The 25,150-nt window shown below is 32.7% G+C and overlaps 1 protein-coding gene across 2 annotated transcripts in view; it reads left to right on the top strand.

Annotated features, from left to right (window-relative positions):
- The first annotated feature begins 797 nt into the window (after positions 1-797).
- LOC120767599 (cGMP-dependent protein kinase, isozyme 1) overlaps positions 798-25,150 on the top strand; it is a 55,829-nt gene continuing 31,476 nt past the window's right edge. Inside the window, exon 1 of one of the 2 annotated variants that reach the window (XM_040093748.1) lies at positions 798-1,285. The gene's annotated coding sequence lies outside the window, so the exon portion shown is untranslated. Of the gene's footprint in view, positions 1,286-8,409; positions 8,508-25,150 lie in introns of those variants that run through there. The other variant, XM_040093747.1, reaches the window with a different exon arrangement.

Raw genomic sequence — 25,150 nt, 5'->3', positions numbered from 1 at the left:
TTTTAGAGTGTCCTAAACTCTAAACTCAGTGTTTAGGAAGTCTGTTTAAAGATATTATATGAACCAATTCACCAATTCAAAAATTCATAACACAAACTAAACGATTTCTACAAAAATTTAAGTTCTTCTTATTGCTGCCAAGCGTTACTGACTCAAGAAACATAATTTAATCACAACTTTCTAATACATGCAACAAAGGTCTCTTGCCAATAAAACGAGCAAATAAAGAATGCAATAAACTACCAAAATAAGTATTTAAGATTCTATCTACAAAATATATAGAGTAACCACCTGTTGGCAAATGAACACGCAGAGAACCAACAAACTACATTCATCAACAATTACGCAGCGAAAATTTGTCACCTTACTAAAATATTGATTTAAATATTTAGCAGCACGCTCAACACCTCAAGTTACATATTCAAAAAGAAACAGCTAATATTTAAACAATCAACAACAGTGCTGCCAAGTACTCACAATAAAAGTCTCCAAAAATACGTACAAATATTTGAAAGCTCCGGCCGCAGTGCACCAACAACTTCCAAAAGCTCTGCAAAAGCTTTGCTAACCCACCTGTCGCACTTGCCGGCATTCACCTTTGTATGTATGTGGGTACTTACCGACAACGCACACATACACACATATTTCGAGTCCACAGCAGTGACAACTTTGCAGCCCCGATAGGGTGCCACCCGCACACACACACACACCCTTGGCCAGGCCGGCCAGCCCGTGAGGCAGCTACTGTGCCATCCGCTCCGCTATCAGTTCAGTTGCGGTTGAGGTGTCGTACGTGTTGGGCGCACCGTCAGAAACGCTACACAGCAGCGGGCTTTGACAAAATTCCGAACTACTTAGATTGTGTTTTTGTTTTGAAGTGCGTTTGCAGGCAGAACATTCAAAAAGCTAACGGAATTTCGCCGAGTGTCGGGTCTGTAGTTACTTTTCTTTCCATGTTTTTTTGCCGAACAGAAAAAATTTGAATAAAATCGTGCTCAAAAGTGAAAGCATAGTTGGTAAAGCGAACGTAGTGCAAATATTTGAAAGTGTCTGTGTGTTAGTGCAAGGCTGTTTGCACTGTAAATGAGTGCAACTCCTGTCAAAGGAGCTTCGCGCATAAAAAGCGCCACACCGTGGAAAGTAAATAACGGTAGAAAGTGAAATGTTTTGAAATTTGAATTCGAACTAACCGAGGACACGCGTCGCGTCGAGCGCAGCAGGAGCGACGGACAGGCGGCGAAGTGCGTGCTGCTCCACTTATGCTCGTCAGCAAGGAGGTCGTGAAGTAAGCAAAGCCAAACGGCATATTTAGTGCAAAGAAATGTGCCACTAAACGAAGAGTGTTGGCCAATATTTGCATATTCAAGTGTTTACTGTGTTTTTATGTTGATTTTGTTGCTGTGCTGTGTTTTTACGGTCTTTTTCAAACGTTTTTGTTGATACGCTTGTTGTTGTTGATTTTCTTTGCTCTTGTTTAATTCTTCTTTTGTTTTTGGTTGTTGTGTGCATCGATGCAACCGGTAGAATGCAATAACTTCGTGTTGCCATTTCAATTAATGCATTTTCAGTTCAATACGGACACTTGAGAGCGCAAGCTGAATTCTTAAGCGGCAAAGAAAGCACGATCAGACGCCGGTTGCTTTGTTGAAGTGGCATTTTAGATATATTTAGAGAGCAAATGTCAAGCGTTTAAATTAAAGGTGGCAAGCACAACATATTAAATATTAAAAGTATAACGAGAGTTAATTAAATTTAAAAAAAGTTACCTAAATAAATATTGTGACGCCCAGTACAAAACGTAATAAAATAAAATCGTGAAAAATTATTAAAATTAATTAATTAAGAACTACATCAAAATAAAAGATTTTATTGTAAACTAATTTTCTTATAAATAATTTAAAATATTTTTCTATGATCACACAAAGTAAATTCTTAAAAAAATATAATAGTAAAATAGTAATTAATTAAGTTCAATAGGAGATAAAATTAACAAAAACAAAAATCTCAAAAAAAATATTCTGATTGTTAAATATTTTTTTTAATAAATAAATAATTATATTTTTCTAAAATCACACTAAGCAAAAACTCATTAAAAAATTGGTAAAAATTTAATTAATTAAAACGTTAATTAATGTTAATTTTTATTTAATTTATTTGAAAAATAATTAATTTTAATTTAACTAATAATATTTTTTTATTAAATTTATTTAATTTAAATTAATTATTTAATAAATTATTTAAATGGATTAAAAATTTATTTATATATACATACATAGATATTTTTTTTATTTTTTAATTAAATAAGGAAATATAATTCTCTACAATATTTTTACGGAAATAACATAAATGTCTAATTGATACTAAATTAGATCGGAAGAGCACACGTCTGACGTGTGCTCTTCCGATCTATTAAGTAAATAATTATATATAATTTCATAACGGAAATAACAATAATATCTACTTTGCCCAGATGATTAAATTAAATATTTTTTCACCAAAAGTGGAAATGACCAAACATTGGTAAAAAATTTTTAAAATTTCTTTTTGAAACTTTTTGACTTTTTTGAAAAAAAATTGTTTGCAATGACATGCATCTAAAAACTTCGAACTTACTTATTGACTTGTTTAATTAACATTAATTTTAATTAATTTTTAACTTAATTAATTAATAGTAACAGTTAATTAAAATTTTAAATAATGTATTAATCATAATTTTAATTAGGTCAGTAAATAAGTTCGGAGTTGTTAGTAGAAATTCATCCGCTAATATTTAATTTTTAGCCTAACTAATTAATTAATTAATTTTTTTTAATTAATTTACAATATTTTCGAAAAATGTTTCACTCCAATTATAGTTGCTATATTTATAATTTACTTAATCGTACATAAAAATTAAATTAATAATAATAACTGAATTAATTATTATTAACTAAATTGCATACATATGAACTTATAATTTATTTTTGGCCTAATTAAAATTAATTATTAACTAAAATTATAATTAATTAACTAATTTTAAGTAATTCTAATTAATTAAATAATTAATAATAATTTATTATTAAGAAAATCACAGACATAGCAACTATACTTAGAGTGAAATGTATTTTCAAAATAATTTAACTTACTAAATTTTATCAAAATCAATTTGAATAGAAGAAAGTCGTTTTAATCTGCACCGCTAACCTCTTACATAACATGGCGTTGGCTCTTTCTTTGTGAATGTCAAGCGCAGCAATAAATTGAGTAAATTATACTCCCTTTTGTGTTCTAATCAAACCAAAAGAAGATGCAAAAGCAGAGTCTATGCTTGAAAGATTCTCAAGTATATAACAATAAAACCAAGAACTGGCATTGAGTAATAGAAAATGGTGGATGAAGCAAAAAAAAAAACATTAAAAAAATTAGAAAATCAAAAAAACAATAATTGAATAATAAAAGATTTTAAATAAAATGGATATTTACAACAACTAATTTAGTAATGCATTTAAAAAAGTAAATAAAATATAACTCAATGCAGTTTAACGGTTAATTGCGCCATGCGAAAATCGTGAGGAAGCACACTGTTCCCAATAAAATAAAAAAAAAAACAAAGCTAATAACATTTTTGCACTGACCTATTGATAACTTTTTGTCGATATGCCAGCCTTTTCAAACGGTGAAAAAATTCATTTTTTATTGGATTCACATTTTTATAGCCTTTACGACAACAGCAGCAACAAAAGCAGAAGCTCACTGCTTAGAAACAGAGAAATAATGTGAATTGTGTTTCAAAGCATGAACTGTTTCTATCATCTGATTACAACAGTTTACACTTGAGCGTCTATTAAAATATTATTCCATACTGACAAATTGTCGCAATCACAATTAATCCATAGAATTTCGTCACATAATCTCCCATGCAACTAGTCAGCTGAATTGTAACTTCATCAGTCGCTGTTTACCTTATCAACCCAAACGAGTCAACAAGCTGACAGTTGTAAACAACGATGACACATGTTGTCACATAAATAGTGATAAGGCATCAAATTCATCAGAACAAAAATATTTACTAACAAAGCTGCGGGCTCATGAACATATATGTACTCTATATGTAACATAGGGCTTGCTTATTATGCTGATCAAGTGCCTAGAGGCCATTCCTCAAACAGCCGGAATAAAATTTATTGTTTATGAGTATATATGCTACAAAATAATAAAAAAATAAATATGCTATTATTCTCGAAATTAATACAAATCGAACATACTATTTTTGAAATAAAAATATTTGTTCGACACTTTACTCTTAAATTTGAACGATCTGCTGGCATGAGTAACTGATACTTAAAGCGCGTGCAGACGTTTGACAGCTTTAAGCTTTTCAATGTTTACTTTTCTCTTTTTTTCCATTAATGAGTTTGTGTTTGATTTTTCATTTCTTTTCACTCACGAGGCTTTATGATTGAGTTTTCACTATGTGAGAATGTTAAATGTCAAAGCAGCTGTCAAGTAGAGCAATTCATTCATAAATATCTAGCGGATTTTGTATAATCAGCTAACATTGGGGTCTCACGTGAAATTGTGCTATTTATGTTCATATACATACATACATATATAAGAATTTATATGTATATCCAAACAAAAAAACACGAATTTACTTTTGTCGTTTGAATTCCTGATGCCTTGGCTATGACGATAATCACTACCCCTTACCACCAGACTACTGAACTAGACCTCGCTCCCTTAATAATAATAAATATAATTTTTTTTAGCTTCTAGACTCACACTAAAGCCATTTAGGCTTAAATTAGTCTTACTGCAGTTATTTATTTTTCGCTCAATGTTTTCATGTATGTATATTTGTTGCATACCCTCATGTGGGAGCACACACACTTTACGGTATGAAAACATAGCATTCCGCTAAAATGATAACAATATTGTCTGGTTGGTTTATTAGAGCATTTCCCTTTATTACTTTTTGATTTTTGATTATTATTGTTGCTGTAAGCAATAGCCTTCAATCATACAGGCATGCCTAGCTCAATATGAGAAAAGGAAATTTGCGGAATAACAAAACGAAAAGGTGCTAATTTTAGAGTCCAACTAGCAAGCAGCAAAAAGCCACACACACACACGAAATTTTGTGTATTTTTTTGAATTTATTTGGCAAAATCAATATGCATTAGGCATTAGCAGTGAATTGTGTAGACATTTGTTGGCAAGAAGCGTAAAGTTAATTAGGAGAAGTGAAAAAAGCTGCTTACGTCAAAAAAATTTCAAAACTTGGCAGTTGTGGCGGATTTTAAAAAACCGCCGAAAAGCAGTTTATTTTTTACAGTGACAAGTGAATTTATTCCTATTTGAATGCAAAAGATTTTTTACTTAAAAATGTAAGATCTTTTGAACAAATGCTGCTCTACTTAGGCACCTGGATTTATTTATTTATTTTTGAGAGCTTACTTTAATGACTAAAAGTGCAAATGACAGCTAAGCGTTTGTTAAGGGAGCAAATGACTTCACGCTACATAACATTTTTAAATTTTTTTTCTAACCTGAACTGAATGATCGGCGGGACTAGTTGGGTCGATTTCGATTCATGCCCATCTGCCAGTCCGACTGTCTATATGTGTAAGAGTCGCTCAGCTTTTGAGAAATCGGTCCATCTCCCTTCAAAGCGCTTCTTATTTACGGGAACTGCTGACATCGGACCACTATCACATATACATATCTGCCATACAAACTGAAGGATCAAAATCAAGTACTTATATAGACAACTTTTTTATTTGACGAGATATCTTCATGAAATTAGACAAATATTATAACCGAAGGCAACGGCATGATCTGTAAAGAAATTGTTCATATCGGACAACTAGATCATATAGCTGCCATACAAACCTAACGGTCAGAATTAAGCTCTTATGTAGAAAACTTTTTCAGTTGTCGAGATATAGTCACGACATTTAGTATGGAGTATTTTTCAAGACAATGCTATAATATGTGCAAAAATTTTCAAGATCGGGCTACTATAACATATAGCTGCCATACAAACTGAATGAACAAAATCATGTCCTTGTATGAGAAGCTTTTTTATTTCACAAGATATCTAAACAAAATTTGGAGTAGGATATTGTCTAAGAAAACGATACAATTCTTGAAAAAATTATTCGGATCGAATTACTGTGGCATATAGTTACCATACAAATTGAATGAACAAAATCATGCGTCTGAATGGAAAACTTTTTTATTCTTCGAGATATTTTTACAAAATTTGGCACGAATTGTTAACTGAAGCAATATTGTCATCTCTCAAAAAATTGTTCAGTTAGGATCACTATAGCATATAGCTGCCACACAAAGTATTTAGTATTTTTTAAAGGTATTATTGTTTATATCATTTTCTGTTAAACAAAATACACCTATGAAGGGTATATTAGCTTTGATGCAGCTGAAGTTGTCGTTTTTTCTCTTATTTTTCAATGAGCTTTGTTTTGCTTGTTCAATAAGCAATAAAAGGCAGTAATTTTCCATTACAATGTCTGCGGTCTAATGAAAAACACATAAATACATTGTAGCTGATAAGCTGCGTGAGAAAACATGAAAACTCAGCAATGCTTGCTGTCAATAAATTGATAATACAACAATATTTTCCATAATAAAAAGCGTCCTTGACTCAATAAAATAAATGTGCAATAATATGCAATGCATCTAATAAATATTGTACAATATTAATCGAAATGCATGTCAAAATGTCTTTGACATATTACACGATCTGACAAAAAAAAAATTGACATTTTCAGGTATTTCATTACAAAACTTTATTATCGCCTTCAAAATAGGCTCCTAAGTCAATACAAGCATACCAACGCTTAAGCTAATTGTGTAGCGAATTTAGCGAGTGACTTTAATAGCTTCAATCGACTCATGGCGGGTTGCCTGTTTCGAAAACAAAAATAAAGCGATGACTCTCGTATCATGTTTTGTCAAAAAGTCAGTCACAATCATTAATTCAGGTCTTGTGGTATAAGCACAAACATACCCAAAACTTTAACCAAAACTTTAACCAAAACTTTAACCAATACTTAAACCAAAACTTTAACCAAAACTTTATCCAATTGTTGAGTCTATTCATAAGAGATGTTGATGTCTGTAAATATTCCAGTAGTCCTCTTGACTAAAAATTCCATGAAATTTAGTAACCTCAAAAGGCTTGCGTTGCCAAGGCGAAACGGCGGCGAAACTCAACTAATTTGCTTACAAAATTTATCTAAGGTTTTTATTGCCATAAAGCAATTAGCGAAAAAATCACATTTTTACAAAACTTCAAAACCACTAAGGTACTTAAAAGCGATTGACTGAACGCTCGTAAAAGCGAATTGAAAGTACATAAAATTAATAGCTCGTCAATTGTCTTATAAAAGACTTACAAATGTACAGGTGCGCATAACAATGTTCAATAAATTAACTATGTCAAATACTAAACGTGAGAGTAATTTACAAAATTCGCTTTTCTCGCAATTAAATTATTTGCTTACTTATGTACTCACTTTATGAGCGATCTAGACGCGATTTGTTGATACCAAGATAAGTAGCAAACGGCGACAGCTTAATAACCAATAAAAAATATACATATACATTACACATACAACAACAAAAAATCAGCAAAACTGATTGAAACGTGACAACAATTCAAAAAGCCTAATAAAAACTTCCCCACACAGATCAAAGCAGCATTATAAATTAAACAACAACAACGTGCAGCTATTGCAAAGATAACAAAAACAACAAAATTATAAAATTATTTCAATATAAACAGCGAGAGAATAACAATTCGCTGCCAGCCAGCTAGTGCCAATGTAGCATATCTCAAAAGCGCCTCAAAAATAAAAACGAAAAAAAAATAAAAAAACAGTAAAAAAAAGTCCATAAAAAACACCAAAAAGCATTGAACACCAACACACCGTCAACAACTCTGTCAAACGGTCATGCATGATTTGTGTATCACCATTGTGGAGGAGCATACGAAACGAGTTTGTCGAAATTTCGCATTGACGCACACGCGTCGGCGCACCATCACCATTGAGGAGGAGGAGGCACAGGCGCCAACCAGGCCTCAACAGCAACAGCACCATCAGCAACAGAGGCAGCAGAAGGCGCAGTCGCTGCCACCAATATCGAAGTTGAACGCCAAAACAACAACTACCACCACCACAACAACCACGAAAGGTCCCACCACCACCACCAACAAACGCATCACACGCGAGTACGTGCTGCCCTGCTCCACGCCCAGTGAGTCCACTTCAGTGACCGTAGCAGTGCCCACAAACTCGTCTATCAAAGTGTGGGCCGAAGAGGACAAAGATCAGAATTTGTTGTTGCACATTACCAAGCAGCGTGGCGATAAGCCTGGGGAGCGCGCTCAGCAGCGCAGCATTTGATATACAGACTGCGAGCGACCTGCTAAGAAGGGGCAGCCGAAAAAGGGTTATAAGTTGGTGATTGACTTGGATTGAAGCTACAGGAAAATTGTTTAAGTAAGTGGGAGTATTATAAGAAAATGAGCTTGAGATATTAAGAAGAGCTTTTGTTTCAATGTATATTTGTCCAATGATATGATAAAAGCGAGAAAAATCAGTTTTTCATGTTCAAAAACTGCATTATCTATAACTGATCTTTGTTTTTTTCTGAAATTTGACATACTTTCTTTTCTGTCTAAAGAGCTGCTCATTGTCGCAACCGCAAATATCGGACCCCTATAACTTATAGCTACCATACAAACCAACCGAACAGCATCAAGTTATTGTAAGGAATATTTTGGAATTGTGAAAGGTATTAAAGCTTCTGTGGCCGATTGAACGTTTTTTCTTGTTCTGAATCTCACTGGTAACCAGCGAAGTAGATTTTGAAATAATGAATTAGAAAGTGTTTCTTGAAATATTACGTATCGCTTCCACACACTTTTTTTTTAATTTCTCACTGGATTCTTGTTAACTCTTATCTTATTCTTTTGGGTACAATTTACAGCAGTAAATTCGTTAAGAGCCACCAATAATACGCATCTGCTGGAAAGAGGAAGCAATGATAAAATGTATCATCAATAGAGTTTGGTCCTGAACTTCAGGCTATAATTCATACACGAATTGAATTTTTTATGAATAATAAATACTGCGAGCATAAGGAAGAAGAAGAAGAAGAAGAAATAATGCGGAATAAAGATCTTTCATTTCATAAATCGGTTTTTTGTTTAGAGTTCATAGAAGGCATGTATTTACATCATGTCAAGGACCGAGGATATGGATGTATAATTAATGGTTGAAAGCGGTATAAATGATGTATAGATGAAAGAAAAAGTTGTAGGTAATAATACGATCTTCAACTTTTCAGAAACTACTTTTTTCATAAAACCTCAAAAAATTTTCTTTCACGGTATTCGGGGCAAACTAACCATTTTATGTACAAAAATTTGGTTTTTGGTTGAATTTTTAAGGGTTAAAAACTACTTAGTTCTATGTTCGTCAAAACTATGAGTTATATAGAAAAAAGGTGTATATCGAGTTTGTAGGTACTACAAAGGTCTTAAACTTTTTTCACATAACCTCAAAATTGTGTGAAAAGTTCTCAAAAAAGTTTTTGATTTTTTATTTGTATGTTTTTAGTAAAAAACTTTCTTTCTCGCTATTTGGGCTAAACTAACCTTCTTATGTCCTAAATACACTGTAATTTTTTGTTTAAAAATGTTTTTTTTTCAGCTTTTTCGACTTAATATCGGGAAATTCTTTAATTTTCAAACTAAAATTTCACTTCAAAATCCTTAGAACCAAGTCAGATTTGGCAGTTATGAAAACTTAGACTAAATGTGCTACATGGTAACCCTAGAAATTATGATTTAATTTTCACTTATCTCATTGAAGGCATTAATGAGTCAATTGTTGAACTAGTGCGATTAATTTCAATTCCGTTAAATGCGTAATACATTGCTAATACCATAAGCTTTAAATACAGAAACTGTTAATTGCACAATTGCAATGCCAAAGAGCCAAGCAAACGAAAATACCAAAATATTATCACAAATATTTTTTGTTGAGACAAAAATATGTACATATATATATAATATTTATGGTATATGTGGGTATGTATGTATGTGTGATGCATGAATTTTTAATTACTTAAAAAGATAAACTGCTGACGATCAGATACCACTGGCTGCGCAGGAATACAAACTTCAATTTAAATATTTGCGTACTTACCTATGCACGTGTGCGTATGTATGTATGTATGCGTGCTTATTTACCTGTTGACTACCGTACAGTTTCGCCAGTACAACGCTGCTGTGTGAGTAATTTTTAAAGTATTTGTGCCAGCCGATTCGATAAGTCTATTTGCCTTTTTAATTATTTATACAACGGCGCACAGGCAAACACACACACGCACACAGCCAGAACGATGAGCTTGCATTTTATGCTTTAATTCTTGATTTTTTGCTCACCCTCCAATTACGGTTATTTTTCCTGCCTTTGCTATAACTCACTTTAAGTGCTGTTAAGTGTTATATGCTCGCCTTCTATGACTAAGTACTATGTGCTTATACCGACAATAGCAGTTATTTGCACAAAATTGAAAGCAACAATTCGCTCACTGCGCCGGCTGCAGTTAATAATTGTTTCATAAATGATCGCTTTAAAGCACACGTACTTAAGTGAAGTGGCAGTTGGAGCGCCCCAATTGATATGAATCTGTGTGTCGCGCTGGGCATTATGATAAATCGACGCTGTGCGACACACAAACACACAAAGACATGTTCGCATAAATATTTATGCGCGTAATTGTTGTTTTTGTTGCCGGTAATTTCAAGTATAATTAATTAGTAATTGACAGGTGAAGTTAAATTTGTCAGCAATCACCGCGTCTGTTTCATTCTTCAACGCGCGCGTTGCCTTACACGGCGTATGAGTGTTATTTCATCGGAAATCGCGCAGACAACGCCTTTGCTTGTATGCGTTTATGTTTGTGTATTAATTAATGACTTTCTTAGCTATTTTTAATACCAAAAGCCGTTTACTCCAATAATAAATATTACAATATTAACAAATATTTGTCGAGTCTGCGGAGTGAACTCGCTTTTATGACCAATTAGCAACCCACTTCTATAACCGTAATAAAACCGCAACATATTTACAAAATGTATGTGTAAACTAACGTGTTCGTGTTAAAAACTTGCCGACAAACTAACACATTTATTTTAAGATTGTTAAATAAATATTATTATACGGCAACAAAGTGTGGCTGGATGTTATATGCAAATTAATATGACTCTCATGCTATTAATAATAATAATGAATATTGAAAATTGCAAAAATATATTGCAGTTATTTATAGAGAATCGCGCAGTGAATATTAGCGCTTGTTGCCCTTCAATGACTTAAGGTTTATTACCTTAGTTAATTTAAATAATTTTTTTATTTATTATTTTGTTGAAATTTAATTTTAGTTTTATTTTTAATTTTAGTTTTAACATTAATTTATTTTATTTTATTTTATTTTATTTTATTTTAATTTTATTTTATTTTATTTTATTTTATTTTATTTTATTTTATTTTATTTTATTTCATTTCATTTTATTTTACTTTTCTTTATTTAATTTAACATTTAACATTAACTATTTATTGGTATTTATTAAATTTAAAAGTATTTTTATTTCAGCATAATTTAATATAATTTTTACTTTAATTAATTCTAATAATAATTTTAATTTAAGTTTGAATTAATTTTTATTTTTAATGTAATGCTCTGTCATCAATGTTAATTTTAATTCTAATTTTGACAGTAATTTTAATTTTAATATTAATTTTGTTTTTAATTAGAATTGAAGTTAATTTCCATTTTAAATTCCTTTTTAATTTCGTTTCAGGGTTTAATTTTAATTTGAGTTTTATTTTTAATTTTGATCTTGTCTTTAATTTTATGTTAATTCCAATTTAATTTTAGTTTTAACTTGAATTATTTAAATTTAATTTTAATGATGATGTTACTTTGAAATTTGAATTCAAAATTTATTTTAATTTAATTTAGTTTTAATTTTTATGTAATTTTTGTTTTATACAAAATTTAATTATTATTTAATTTAATTTAATTAAATTTTAATGTGATTTTTGGTTTTAATTGGTATTAGTTAATTTTAAAACTATTTTAAGTTTAAGTTTTATCTTATAGAATCTTATTTTAATTTAATTAGTTTAATTTTAATTTCAAATTTAGTTTAATTATAATATTATTTAAATTTATCGATATACTATATTTGTAATAATATTAATTTAATTACTTGAATTACATTGTAACCAACTATCGGCGTGTTCTGGCGCGTTCATTACAGGAACTCGTGTCAATTTAATTTATTATTCATTTAGCGGAAAATCAATTATATACAATTTTCATAATAAACGCATTAATGGCCGACATCGCACTTCCGGCTATAAAGTAGCAACAAAGTAAACCGTATTTGGTTAAACGTGCATCATTATATACTATATACACATATACATATGTATCTATTTATAAACAAATTAAAGCTTTGTATAAAAAAGATTAAAACATTGGATACGCTTAGGTTGGTATAATGACCAATCACACGTGTCATAAACAGAATGTGCCATTCAATATACTTATACCATATGTGTATCATATTTATAAGTATGTATGTACAGTTTATTTTTAGATACAATTATAAGTGAGTTTGTTAACTGTCAATCACACACAAAAAAAAATTATTTTATCATATCTGTTGGCTAAGTAACGCATTTTCATTATGGCAAATGGTCATTTAAAAATTGACGTAATTACTTATTTACATCTTTCCACACATAGAAGCATTATTGTTGTAATAAAAATGATACAAAACGTTCGCTTTGACACGCATTTTGCTTGCTGGTTAAGCTTTTCCGAAAACTATCACTTCGCCCGAAAGGTTTCGGAGTGCTGAATATTAGTTAGCTTCTGATTTTCCTGTCGGTAGCTAATGCCAAGGCAGCTACTGCCGCGTTCGCCACGCGCACTTATATAACAGCCATTTATGTGCAAGCAGTGCGCTATTTACCGCTCTTATCAGCGCGCTACGTATGTGTGCAGTAATAAACTGCGCACTGAACTCATCATATTTTTATAAATAAGATATTTTTATAAATGTTATCTAGATAGCACATATACATATGTACATGGATTTTCATATGTACTCGTATGTTGCCGGCAGCTAACCATTTACCATTCGCATGTACACTTTACAACAGAAGCGTGCCCTTTTGTTTTATTGCCTCGCTGCTGGTACTATTTTTATAACACAAAAACAAAGCAGTGCGACATACATATGTGCGAAATATTGCGAAAATTGTGTTGCCAAAGCATTCCAAATATTAATATAACGGGAGCAAGCAAATTGTTGGCACAATAGAAACAAATAAACAGCCGAGTTGATTAGAAAACAAAGCGTGTGGTCGCTTGCACTTTTGGTTTTCTGCTACGTTGTTGCTTGATTTGCCCAATACAGGAACAGGCAGTCGGGCTCTAGCGCGAGCGAGCACGCGCTCCTTTCAGTTTATTTACTCTGCCCTCATCTGCCAAGGTGCTCTGTCTACTTTTGTTGAAAATGAAAATATTTAATTTTGTCGTCACGAATTCTTCGCCTAAAAATTATTATTAATCGATTATTTATTTGATTTAGAAGTCCATGCGAACAATGTTTCGCGCATTTGCAAACACAACCACAACTTAACGAATAAACTGGTATATTTGTATTTGTAAACAATAACTGTTTGTCGAAGATTATATGCATGCGCGAGAAATATGTTTGCTTTTCAGCGCAAAAAATAACACGACGTGTATTTATAGGTTATGCTACAAGGCAAGCACATAGCACATTGAGATAAAGCACAAAGTTTACAAAAAATATTTGTGATAATTTTCTGCCAGACTTTACTTATAATGTATTAATAAGTTAATACAAATTAATTGTAACTAATTTTAGCTTTCTATTTTGTTTGAATGTATATTTGCGAACCAGTAACTCAGTTATTGAGATATCGATCTTAAATTCTACGCACGTACTTGTCTTTACAAGAAGTAGCTTACTTGTGGGAACCGCCGATATCAGAGCACTATAACCTATAGCTGTCATACAAAGTGAAAATTGCTCGTCTAGGTTCTTGTACGGAAAACTTTTTTATTTGAGAAGATATCTTCAAAGATGCAATCTCCGACTGTGCTGTATAAATCGAAGCATAATAGCTCATAGCTGTATTGCAAACTGAACGATCAAGATCAAGTTCTTATAAGGAAAACTTTTTTACTTGAGAAGTTATCTGCACGAAATTTGGCATGTAGTATTGCGCGAGGTAACAAAGCAATTTTCAAAAAAAATCAGATCGGATGGCTACAAAGTATAGCTGTCATACAAGTTAATCAAATAAAATCAAGTTCTTGTATGGAAAACTTTCTTATTTGAGTAGTTATGTTCACCACATTTGTCACGGATAATTTTCCAAGGCAACAGTGCAATCTCTGAGAAAAATATTTAGATCCGATCACATATAGCATATAGCTGCCATACAAACTGATCGAGAAAAATCAAGTCTTGGTATGAAAGTTTTTTATTTGAAGTATTATCTTTACAAAATTTAGAATAAATTATTTACCAAAATAAATCTTTAATATACCAAATACTTTTTCAGATCAGACCTCTATAGCATATAGCTTTCAAACAAACTGACCAAGCAAAATCAAGTTTTTGTATGGAAACTTTTTTATTGCAGGTTATTATAGCTTCGATGCAACTAGAGTTAACCTATTTTCTTATTTTGATAAGCAAAACATTCAGTTACATCCTCAATTAGGCAGCCACTTCCCGTGACAGAGAGTTCTGATAAGCTAAAACAAATCGAACTATACTCGTTTTGAAATTCTTCAATTTTCTTATTACGCCCTAACAGCGTTTCTCCCAAATAGTTTTCTGAGTAAGTTCCTCTTGCAATTACACGATAGCATTCTGTCAATTTATTACGCCAGTCCAATCTATAACACATTTATTTGCTGTTGTCGTAATCGTTTTGTTAACTATGCGGTTCCAAAGCATTGGAAATCAATCATTAATTAGAGATACGCTTCAACAATATGTATTTCCTACTTTTTCCTAATACAACATTAAATATTGACATTACATTTTTTTCTTTCTATATGCTCTCCAATTTACATTCACAAATAATTTCCTATTATTTTAGTAAATAATGAACTAAGCAAATACGCATTTTAGTGTTGCTCATACGCCATGCCTAACCGCAGCATTTAACCACTTGCCGCAACCGTTAGAAGCTTCTGTAAAGCAATAAAATGAACGTTCAATGAAACAAGCGCAGCTCCGTTGACTCAGCACTCTGCTGAGACAACAAACGTAAAATAAATACTGTAAAATAACAAAAACAACTTGCAATAAGAAGCGGTTATTAATTAACAGTGTTGGCATTACGCGCTAATTGTCAGCGAACGAGTGTTTACATGTGAGTGGGTGAGTAAACAACAATAAACACAATTGCTGGCGTACATATAGATTGTTGAAGAGAGTCAAAATGCACTTGAAAGCTGAGCGAGAAGCCGGGTTTGGCCGTCAGTGGAATTAGCACTAGTTAATAGTAAGCAACAAAGTAAGCAAAAAAATAAAAATTTACAAAATAAAATATTTTTTTAAATTGTTTAACATAAATTGAGTGATAAACGAAAGTATTAGTGTAACGCTTATTGAAAGTAAATGACAGAAAATATTTTTTGGTATTTCCTTGCAAATTTTTTTTAAGTTTTGTGTAAATATTGGGTAGTCGAAAAAGTATTTTCGTATTTTATCAATAGATAATATTGCAGTCGTATATCTCCAGTGTTACCAATCACTTTTATTAATATAAATATAAAAAAAAATAAGTTGAAGTTCGATAAGAAATACGAAAAGACTTTTTCGAAAACCCATTAACAAAAAATAATCCATTTTACTATAAAAAAAACAATGACGTAGTTCGACATGCAACACAAATAGCAAAGTTGATTTACTTAAATTCTGTGCCACATCATCATGCGGGCTTAAAAGCTATTTCTGTGCAACTCCTGCAACCGAAAGCTTACAAGGCATTACAGCGTATTTAGCCTTAAGTCCATTTACAGGCAATGGCGACGCAAGAAATTTACATTTTCTGCTCAAAATAGGTTAGCGGCACAAACATACACCCAGACATAACCCTTATTGTATGCTTATGATGATGAGGTCAAACGGCATGGCGAAGCAACAAATCCAATATGGCCTGAAAATGATGGTTACAGCCGCTAGTGGACTCTTCGAAGAGCCGTGTGCTATATGTTTGGTCGCTGTATGACAAAAGGGGCTAAAATTATCGCGGCCATAAAGTTGGACACAAGTAGACAGTTAAATTTAGAAATGCAAATGTCAAGCAAAAGCAGAGTTATGATATACTAAATTTATGGAAATCCACAATAATGGTCGGAAATATACTGTCAAACAGTCTGCCGCTTTCAATTTACTAGAATTCATATGAACTGCTTAGCCGGGCGTATACTGTCACCGCAAAAGGTGTAAATATATACATAGTTGCTTAATAGCAGTCCCAACTTTGTAATTGCAATAATTTCTTAACACATCATTTGTGCTTTATTCTACCCCACAATAACAACAACCTTGATGGTAGTATACTTTTGATCTACTTATTTGCATGCCACATAAATTCCATGGCTAAAATGTGTCGGCGCGCGCTCCTTCCAACCGCTTACCGTTAGCAATAACTGGCAATGGCGTAAATCGTCTCGTTAGCACGTGCTATATTAATTATAAAAGTAAATAATTGCATAGTAATGCATTAAGTGGAGCACTTAAGTTTGGCACAAAAGGGCAATGAGTAAGTGAATTTATTTGCGCATAAAATAATGCGGAAAGCAAAAAGCAGCAAAAACAAGTTAATCCCGTAATAAAAAATATACATATGTACCTCATTTCTATAAATGTATATTAAAGACGCAAAAATTTTTATTAATACTTAGTAAATTCAAAATATAGCGTTTTTCTTCATTATTTTCCGTCATTTTTGAACAGCTGTAACTTTTTCGCAACTTCCCCGAATTTAATTTTTTTTCGGTTAAGTGAAGCTTAAAATCTCACCTTTCCATCATTATACTATAGCATGACACAATAAAATTGGTAGCACTGGAGATATACGACTGCAACGACATCTATTGACAAAATACAAAAAGACTTTTTCGACTACCCAATATCATTACTTACGGCCTTAATAATTCTTTCCGAAAGCTATCTGTTACTGAGAGTTCGGCTTGAAAATAGATTGTGTAAACCAAGATCCAACGTCCTTGAAATGAAAAAGCCGTCTAAATTGACTAGCATGAGAAACGTCAAGTTCACAACGCCGTTAAGAGTAATTAAATAAAATATCATACATATTTAAATTAAAATTATCTACCAGATTTAATAAGGATTTTAATTTTTCCACAAACAAAAATAAGATTTAGTCATTCTTGATCTTCTTAAAAATGAAGCTCTCACAACATGACTCGCAGTTAGAGTAGATCTTATCATAAAATCTATAAATTTTAACGGATATTCGGTGACAAATATATGCATATGTACGCATACATACATTCTCGTCACTCAGCGTACATAAAAAGCAAACAAAAACAAGTAAGGAAGGGCTAAGTTCGGGTGTCACCGAACATTTTATACTCTCGCACAATAAAGTGATAATCGAGATTTCATTATACGTCATTTACATATTTTTCAAATACCGTATTTTTGTAAAGTTTTATTCCGCTATCATCATTGGTTCCTAATGTATATACTCGTATTATACTGAAAAGGAATCAGATGGAATTCAAAATAGCGTTATATTGGAAGAAGGCGTGGTTGTGAAAAGATTTCACCCATATTTCGTACATGTCATCAGGGTGTTAAGAAAATATTATATACCGAATTTCATTGAAATCGGTGAAGTAGTTCCTGAGAAATGGTTTTGGTCCATAAGTGGGCGAGGCCACGCCCATTTTCAATTTTAAAAAAAAGCCTGGGTACAGCTTCCTTCTGCAATTTCTTCCGTAAAATTTAGTGTTTCTGACGTTTTTTGTTAGTCGGTTAACGCACTTTTAGTGATTTTCAACATAACCTTTGTATGGGAGGTGGGCGTGGTTATTATCCGATTTCTTCAATTTTCAAGTCAAAGCTTGCACGGACGGACGGACAGACGGACGGACAGACGGACGGACGGACAGACAGACATCCGGATTTCAACTCTACTCGTCACCCTGATCACTTTGGTATATATAACCCTATATCTGACTCTTTTAGTTTTAGGACTTACAAACAACCGTTATGTGAACAAAACTATAATACTCTCCTTAGCAACATTGTTGCGAGAGTATAAATATGTATGTATGGTAGATAACGAACATAGACCTTCCCAGCAGTAACAATAGCAGTCTTCGATTCGATAAGCTCTGAAGAGTAGCCAAACGAACAAACTATACACGATGCTCAAACAAATTGGCACCATCCAAACTCTCCCAGTTTTTGCCGAGTCATCAAAGATGAAAGACGAAGCCCCTTCTATTGATCAGCTCTGGCCATTTTTTCGATTGCTTGCTTCAACCCATCAGTTGTTGACAGTAAAATGTGGAATCAATCGTTCAAACAGGCTGAAGCAGCTCATAGTGGATGATTCCTTTCCAGTCCCACCAAACACTCGGCATAATATTTCGAGGCGTCAATCCTGGCTTTGCGACCATTTGATTGACATATGCTTATCGTTTTTATGTTGTTTCCTGCGTTGTTAGCTTTCCCATCCGCTATCCGAACCGCAAAAACTTCCATCTGGAAGATATTGCAGTATTCAGGAAGCTTGAGGAACTGCCAGAGATCCAGCTACAAGCAATAGATACCCTATCCCACTCGATGAGCCATTTTGGATCCAAAAGTTGTAAGTTCCGCTGGTGTGTCGCAGGTTTCTGCACCAACCGGGTACTTTTATAACATTACCTATCGCAATTTGTCGTGGCCATTTCAAATAGAACTTTTCCTTTGCTTTTCGTTAGTCATTTCTTTTGACAGTTCGTTCATATAAAAAGTTTTCAACGCGAAGCCGAACAAAATATTAGGCAACTCTCATCTTGTTACGCTTTGCCAAACAAGAGTCACCATCATTTTATTAGAGAGGAAAACTGAAAGCAAAGCGTTCATTTTGACATACCCTTTGTTTCATGCGCTTCGTTGTTTCTGCATAAGCTGTCACGCAAAGCGGAAAAGTTGAATGTGAATGGGCTTTTGCAGTGTTCTAATGAAGTTAATAAAAACAATTGTACCATAATATACCTACGCGTATTTAATGCTAATCGTATGGGCAAATATTTTTATCTAAAACGTTGGCAGATCATTTGTTTGTCTTATTTATTATTTTATTTTTATTTTTTTTGAGCTGAAAGAGCACGGTAGCTTACGCTGTAAGTAGCAAATTAAATTTGCCGAATAACGCTAATTATTACAGTCAACAGACCCATACCTATAAGCAAATACGAATCTCATAAAAATCATGGAATATTTAGATAAAATACACACATACAAAAATTGCAATTTCAGGCAGCAGATTCGTAGATAAACGAGCGACATTATTCACTATTTACAATAGCAGTCTTCGCTTCGACATTTCTCTGCTTGCTTCAGCACTCTTATTGACAAAAAATACACCTAGAAGCAACAACAATGATTTACTATTTTACATTTTATTATGGTATACACCAAGGCCATAAGTTGTAGGTCATAGGCCGATTTCATTCACCAAGAATCAAATTATCGCTAACGAAATATGCGCACTTATTCTCAGTTGTTAGTTAAACAAACCTTTTCTTCAATTATACCATGTTGTTTTACTGCACTTTGCTGCAATTTTAATCGACCTTATCGCCACTTATCGCTCACGTCATGTCTCATTATCGAAGAGTGCGTGCCAAGAGCATGACTGACTCATAGTTTGCTTACTATAAGACTATGTAGCGCATTTATAGCAGCCCTAAACATTTATTACCGCTACTGGCCTTCTCAAGTGCGCTGTACTTCTGCAGAGATTTTTACTTTCTTATCGGAAGGCAGTCAAATTGTTGTGATTGTTCTGTGAAATACTGGAAACTTAGTTTTAACTTAAATTTCTTCGCTGAAGGCTTTCGAAAATTTCCCGTATATCGTTGATCTACCCTAAGAAAGCGGGGATTTTTGGTTAGCACATGTTTCGATAGGAAAAATTACCTGCTCAGACTAACTAACCGTGCGATTCTGTACGGTGATACAGTCTCAAGTCTCTAAATTTGAGATTTTAAGTTAGAGACAATTTTTGAGACTTGAGACGATTTTGCCATTCTGTAAGTGATAGTCACAACATCTATTACATTTCACTATTCAGAGATGTTTTTACACTTGATTGAAAATAAATATGTCGATAACAAATATTAAATTTTCTATAACATAGTCAAAAAACATAATTATCCATAAAATAAAAATATATGTTGACTTTGTTTCATAATATTTTTCAATTTATGTAAAATTTATATATTTTTAACCTTTTCGGGTTTGAGTTGCTTACAAAATATAAAATAACGACAATCGATTAATATCTATGATGATCTCTATTCAGAATATTCAAAATAGCAGACAAAAGTCTTTTAGTTTAGTGACCTAACTATCAGGTCTCAAATTTGAGGCAATATTTTGAGACTAACACTACAGACTGTTTAGTGAGTAGTAACTAGTCACAAATTGAGACTTTACATCAAAATGCCCCAAATAGAGACTAGAGACTGGTTACAGAATCCCGCTATAAGTCTGATTGTGAAAATTTGCTTTGACAGGGTGTCATTAGCTGACGGCAAATGTACCCATTAGTTTCTATCACATAGAACTCGTTATATTGGAGAGTCGAAAAAGTATTTTCGTAACTGATACAGTCTTCGTAAACTTCACGAATTTCAATGGTGGCTTGCATGGCATTATTTCCTTTTCATACAAAAATTTCTAAAGTATAGCGAATTTCTTCATTATTTTCACTCATTTTTGAACAGCTGTATCTTTTTTTCAACTTCCTCGAATTAATTTGTTTTGGTTAAATGAAGCTTGAAATCTCACCTTTCCAAAACTATATGGTACGACACAATATGATTGGTAGCACTGGAGATATACGACTGCAACGACATCTACTGAAAAAATACGAAACAACTTTTTGGCCTACCCCAAAATTTTAAGATACAGTCAGACTAAATTTAAAAAAAATTTTCTTCAAGCAACTTACTCGTCTCTTATAATTACGTATATCGATACATAGTATGTATATAGTACAATATTATAATTTGTATCGTTGTATCTCGATCCCCTGCAGCTACTCGCTATTTATCCGAATGTGTTAAGTGAACTTTAAACATTTCTATTGATAACGAGCACACGTGCTTATTGCTTATTATATTAATTGACTTTATATAATATATGTATGTATGTATATGAACTCTTAATGGACTTAATGATGTACATATATACATATGTATATACCTGCAAATGAAGCGATGATATGTGGTGCATTAAAGTGGCAAATCATGCTGAAGTAATTTTCACAGCTTATTTCTACTTAAATCGCTGCGTGATTTTGAATCAATGATGAAATCCAATAAAATCTGTAAAAAAATGTTGTTGCTAATAATGCATGTGGATAGCCGCGGAGAGGTCGATACAATTGCTTTTTTTTTTGGATTAACAGCCTTTTAACTATTAGCAAAAATTACTAATTTGCCATTTAAACTTGCTCGTTGGTTAAAAGTGCCTTGATTGTATTCCAAAAGCACTTAAAGAACTGTGGTACATACAAGTACATACATATGTACTAGAAAATCTTCGGTTTTGGTGCTGCTTTTTATAATTTGGTATATACTTTAAATACATTTTTTTTTTAATCTTTATTATTTTTTTATAATATTTTGCAATTTTATTTATTATAATTTTTATTTTTTTTTTAATTTTTTTCTCAATGTATAACTTCTTTGATTTCTGTCAGTTTGTACGTGACATTGACGCGATTTTTCTAACATACATACATATGTAAAAGCACAACGCGCATTTAATTAGCCTTAAGAACTTTAAAGCAACAAATAATCTACAACAACAATGCTTCCTAATCAGTTTTTGCATGAAATTTAATTAAAGCTCTTTTTGTTTATAATATCTAAAAAGCAGCGAGAAAGTAATTTAATATTTACATTTGCTTATAGCGCGGTGTGCACTTATCATACATATTATACACATATATATACATACATTTTTTTTGTTTTATTCATGAAATGCGCACCAGTCCAAGTGTCATTTAAAGCTCCGACGCTTATAAACCATTTAATTCGCATATTTGTTTACAAACACTCACACAAACGCATACAAGCATACACATATGTAAGTATATATTTTTTTTATGTGTGTATGTATTATTGTAAATCAGTATGTACTTACTTACGTACATTTAATTGTGATTATTTATATGCGTATCTAAGTGTATGCGAAATGCTGGCATATCAGACGCTCTTCACATTTTGCGATTACTTTCAGACAGCAGCTAGTCACAATGGCCAACAAACCTCGAAAGCTATTTTTAGCGATTAAATTAAGCCACAAATACATAAATATATCAAATATACGTTTATAGCACACAAGAGCGGGCATCTTAAACTTATTTTATTTATAGGAGATGCTATTTATAATTAAATGCAAAAATAACTACAAAAAAATATTTAAAAAAAAATAAAAAAAATCAACTAAAATTATGATATTACAAAAAAATGTATGTCTGGCAGAAATTTATAATAAGCGCTATATCACTTCTGAACAGCAGCTTGTGCGTAACTCAACATTTTTTACAATTAAAATGCTGAGAAGCGAAGTAAGCTGCCGAAAGTTGTTAAACAGACTCTGCTGTAAGCACATATTAGCTGTTACTATTACTAGTTACTTACAGACCAATTGACATGCTGCAATAAAACTCAAGCTCTCAAGCAAACTGCTGGGTTTAACACTCAGAGTTCAGTATAAAAGAGAGTACAGCACAAAAAAGCGCGTACTTTGGTCCAAATCAAAAGTAGCTCAACTCAAAGCTTCAGCAATCAGATATGCATACCGATATCTATATCATAGCTAGTACATTTGTCAACCGCAAATGTTATTGTTATGAATTTTCCGCTTGTCACCGCTGACAATGTGTTAATTAAATTTGACAAACCACATACGCGCCGATCATTTTTCACGAGACGCGATACCTTCGACTGGAAACTAAACAGAGTAGCGAAGAATGAGTTCATGTCTCTATAAACAAGTACATATGTACATGTGTATGAGTATGTAAGTAGTCCGTATGTACACATTTGCACATAAATCATAAAAACTCTACTCACAGTGCAAACTTCCTGCCAACGCAAGCGCGTAGTTTGTGTTTGCTGAGAGATTTCTTCTGGTCTAAAAATAGCTCGAGTAATCAGAAGCACTGCAAAACGTATTTTAGAAAAGAACAACGCCAAGTAATTACAAATCTCACGTAAAAGACACTTCTTTGCTCATTAAAATAACTGATCTATTCAAATTGTTTTTGTCTATTTTTGTGTGTTAGTTTTCTTGGCATTGTATTTGCGGCATCTGTCATTACCAACTGCAACCGTCAAGCGGCTGTGTGCCAATTGTTAACCAAGTCAGCTGCTTTGTAAGCTATCTCGCTTGTGCTATCTTTTATTGCCTTTTTATGTTTTTGTTATTGGCGCATGCAACGCTGCCTCTGTGACGTTTGCAACGTTGTTGACTGTCAACAAAGCAAATCTTCGCGACCGCGTAATTGCCGGCGCCGTAAACGCTCGTGCATACCAGTATCGAATGTGATTTGCAATTACTTTGAGGAATTCAGAGAAAACAAAGGTATTATTTTGTATTCGAATATAATAAACTTTAAAATAAATATTTCCATTTTCCTGATTGTTCAAGTATAGTGTAGGTGAAAAAGTCTTTTCGTATTTTTAATCAAATTTCAACTTTTTTTTTTATTTTAATGAGCTTTAATGTACCAAATATATACCATCTTTGCCCACCAGCTTTTGCCATTTTTCCGCTATAGACATTATTCCATCAGTGTAAAACTTTTCTCGGCGAAAAATTGCGACAAGTAATTCCCATAGGTTTCTCTTGACGCCAACTTTACTCCATTAAGCCCGTTCTGCATTGACAGAAATAAATGGTAGTCCGATGGTGCAAGGTCAGGGCTATATGGTGGATGCATCAAGAATTCCCAGCTAAGCTCTAACGGCTGTCGCCGAGTCATCAAAGATGTGTGTGCTCCAGCGTAGTCCTGATGGTAGACAAAGCTCTTTCTGTTGATCAGTTCTGGCCGTTTTTTTCGATTGCTTGCTTCAATATCATCTGTTGTTGATAGTAAAATGTAGAATTAATCGTTTGACCAGGATGGAGCAGCTCATAGTGGATAATTCCTTTCCAATATCACCAAACACTCAGCAAAACCTTTCAAGGCGTCAATCCTGACCTTGCGACCATTTGTTGAGCTTCACCACGCTTGGGCCTATTATCTTTTTCGAACATTATTGTCGTTTTTGATCCACTTTTCGTCTCCTGTTATCATTCGCTTTAGAAATGGTTCGACTTAATTTCGTTTCAGCAAAGAATCTCAGATGTTAATTCGGTCCATTAAATTTTTCACAGACAATTCTTGTGGTACCCAAACATCGAGCTTTTGTCTTTTCCATAATTTCATCGAATTTTTCAATGATAGGTCGGCCAGAGCGAGGTGCGTCTTTCACATCGAAATTTCCAGAACGGAAGCGAGCGAACTGATACAGCATTTGACTGCCACAGCCTGTATATCTTGAGTTTCTTGTTTAACGATTTTTTCTTTGAAAAATCCAACGGCACATTTGAAATTCGTTTACCAAATAATACATTTTGACCAGACGCAAATGGTGCCAGACAAAAATAACGGTACCTACTTGATAACTGCATTTAAAGTGTTGCTAAAGTTGGTGTACAAAAAGTATGGTTTTTTTTCAAATTTGAGTTACCTTAATT

The sequence above is a fragment of the Bactrocera tryoni genome, chromosome 2 (genome assembly GCF_016617805.1).
Source record: "Bactrocera tryoni isolate S06 chromosome 2, CSIRO_BtryS06_freeze2, whole genome shotgun sequence".
Classification (NCBI taxonomy): Eukaryota; Metazoa; Arthropoda; class Insecta; order Diptera; family Tephritidae; genus Bactrocera; species Bactrocera tryoni.
Note: the sequence above shows the minus strand (reverse complement) of the source record. Positions and strands in the feature narration are given on the sequence as shown.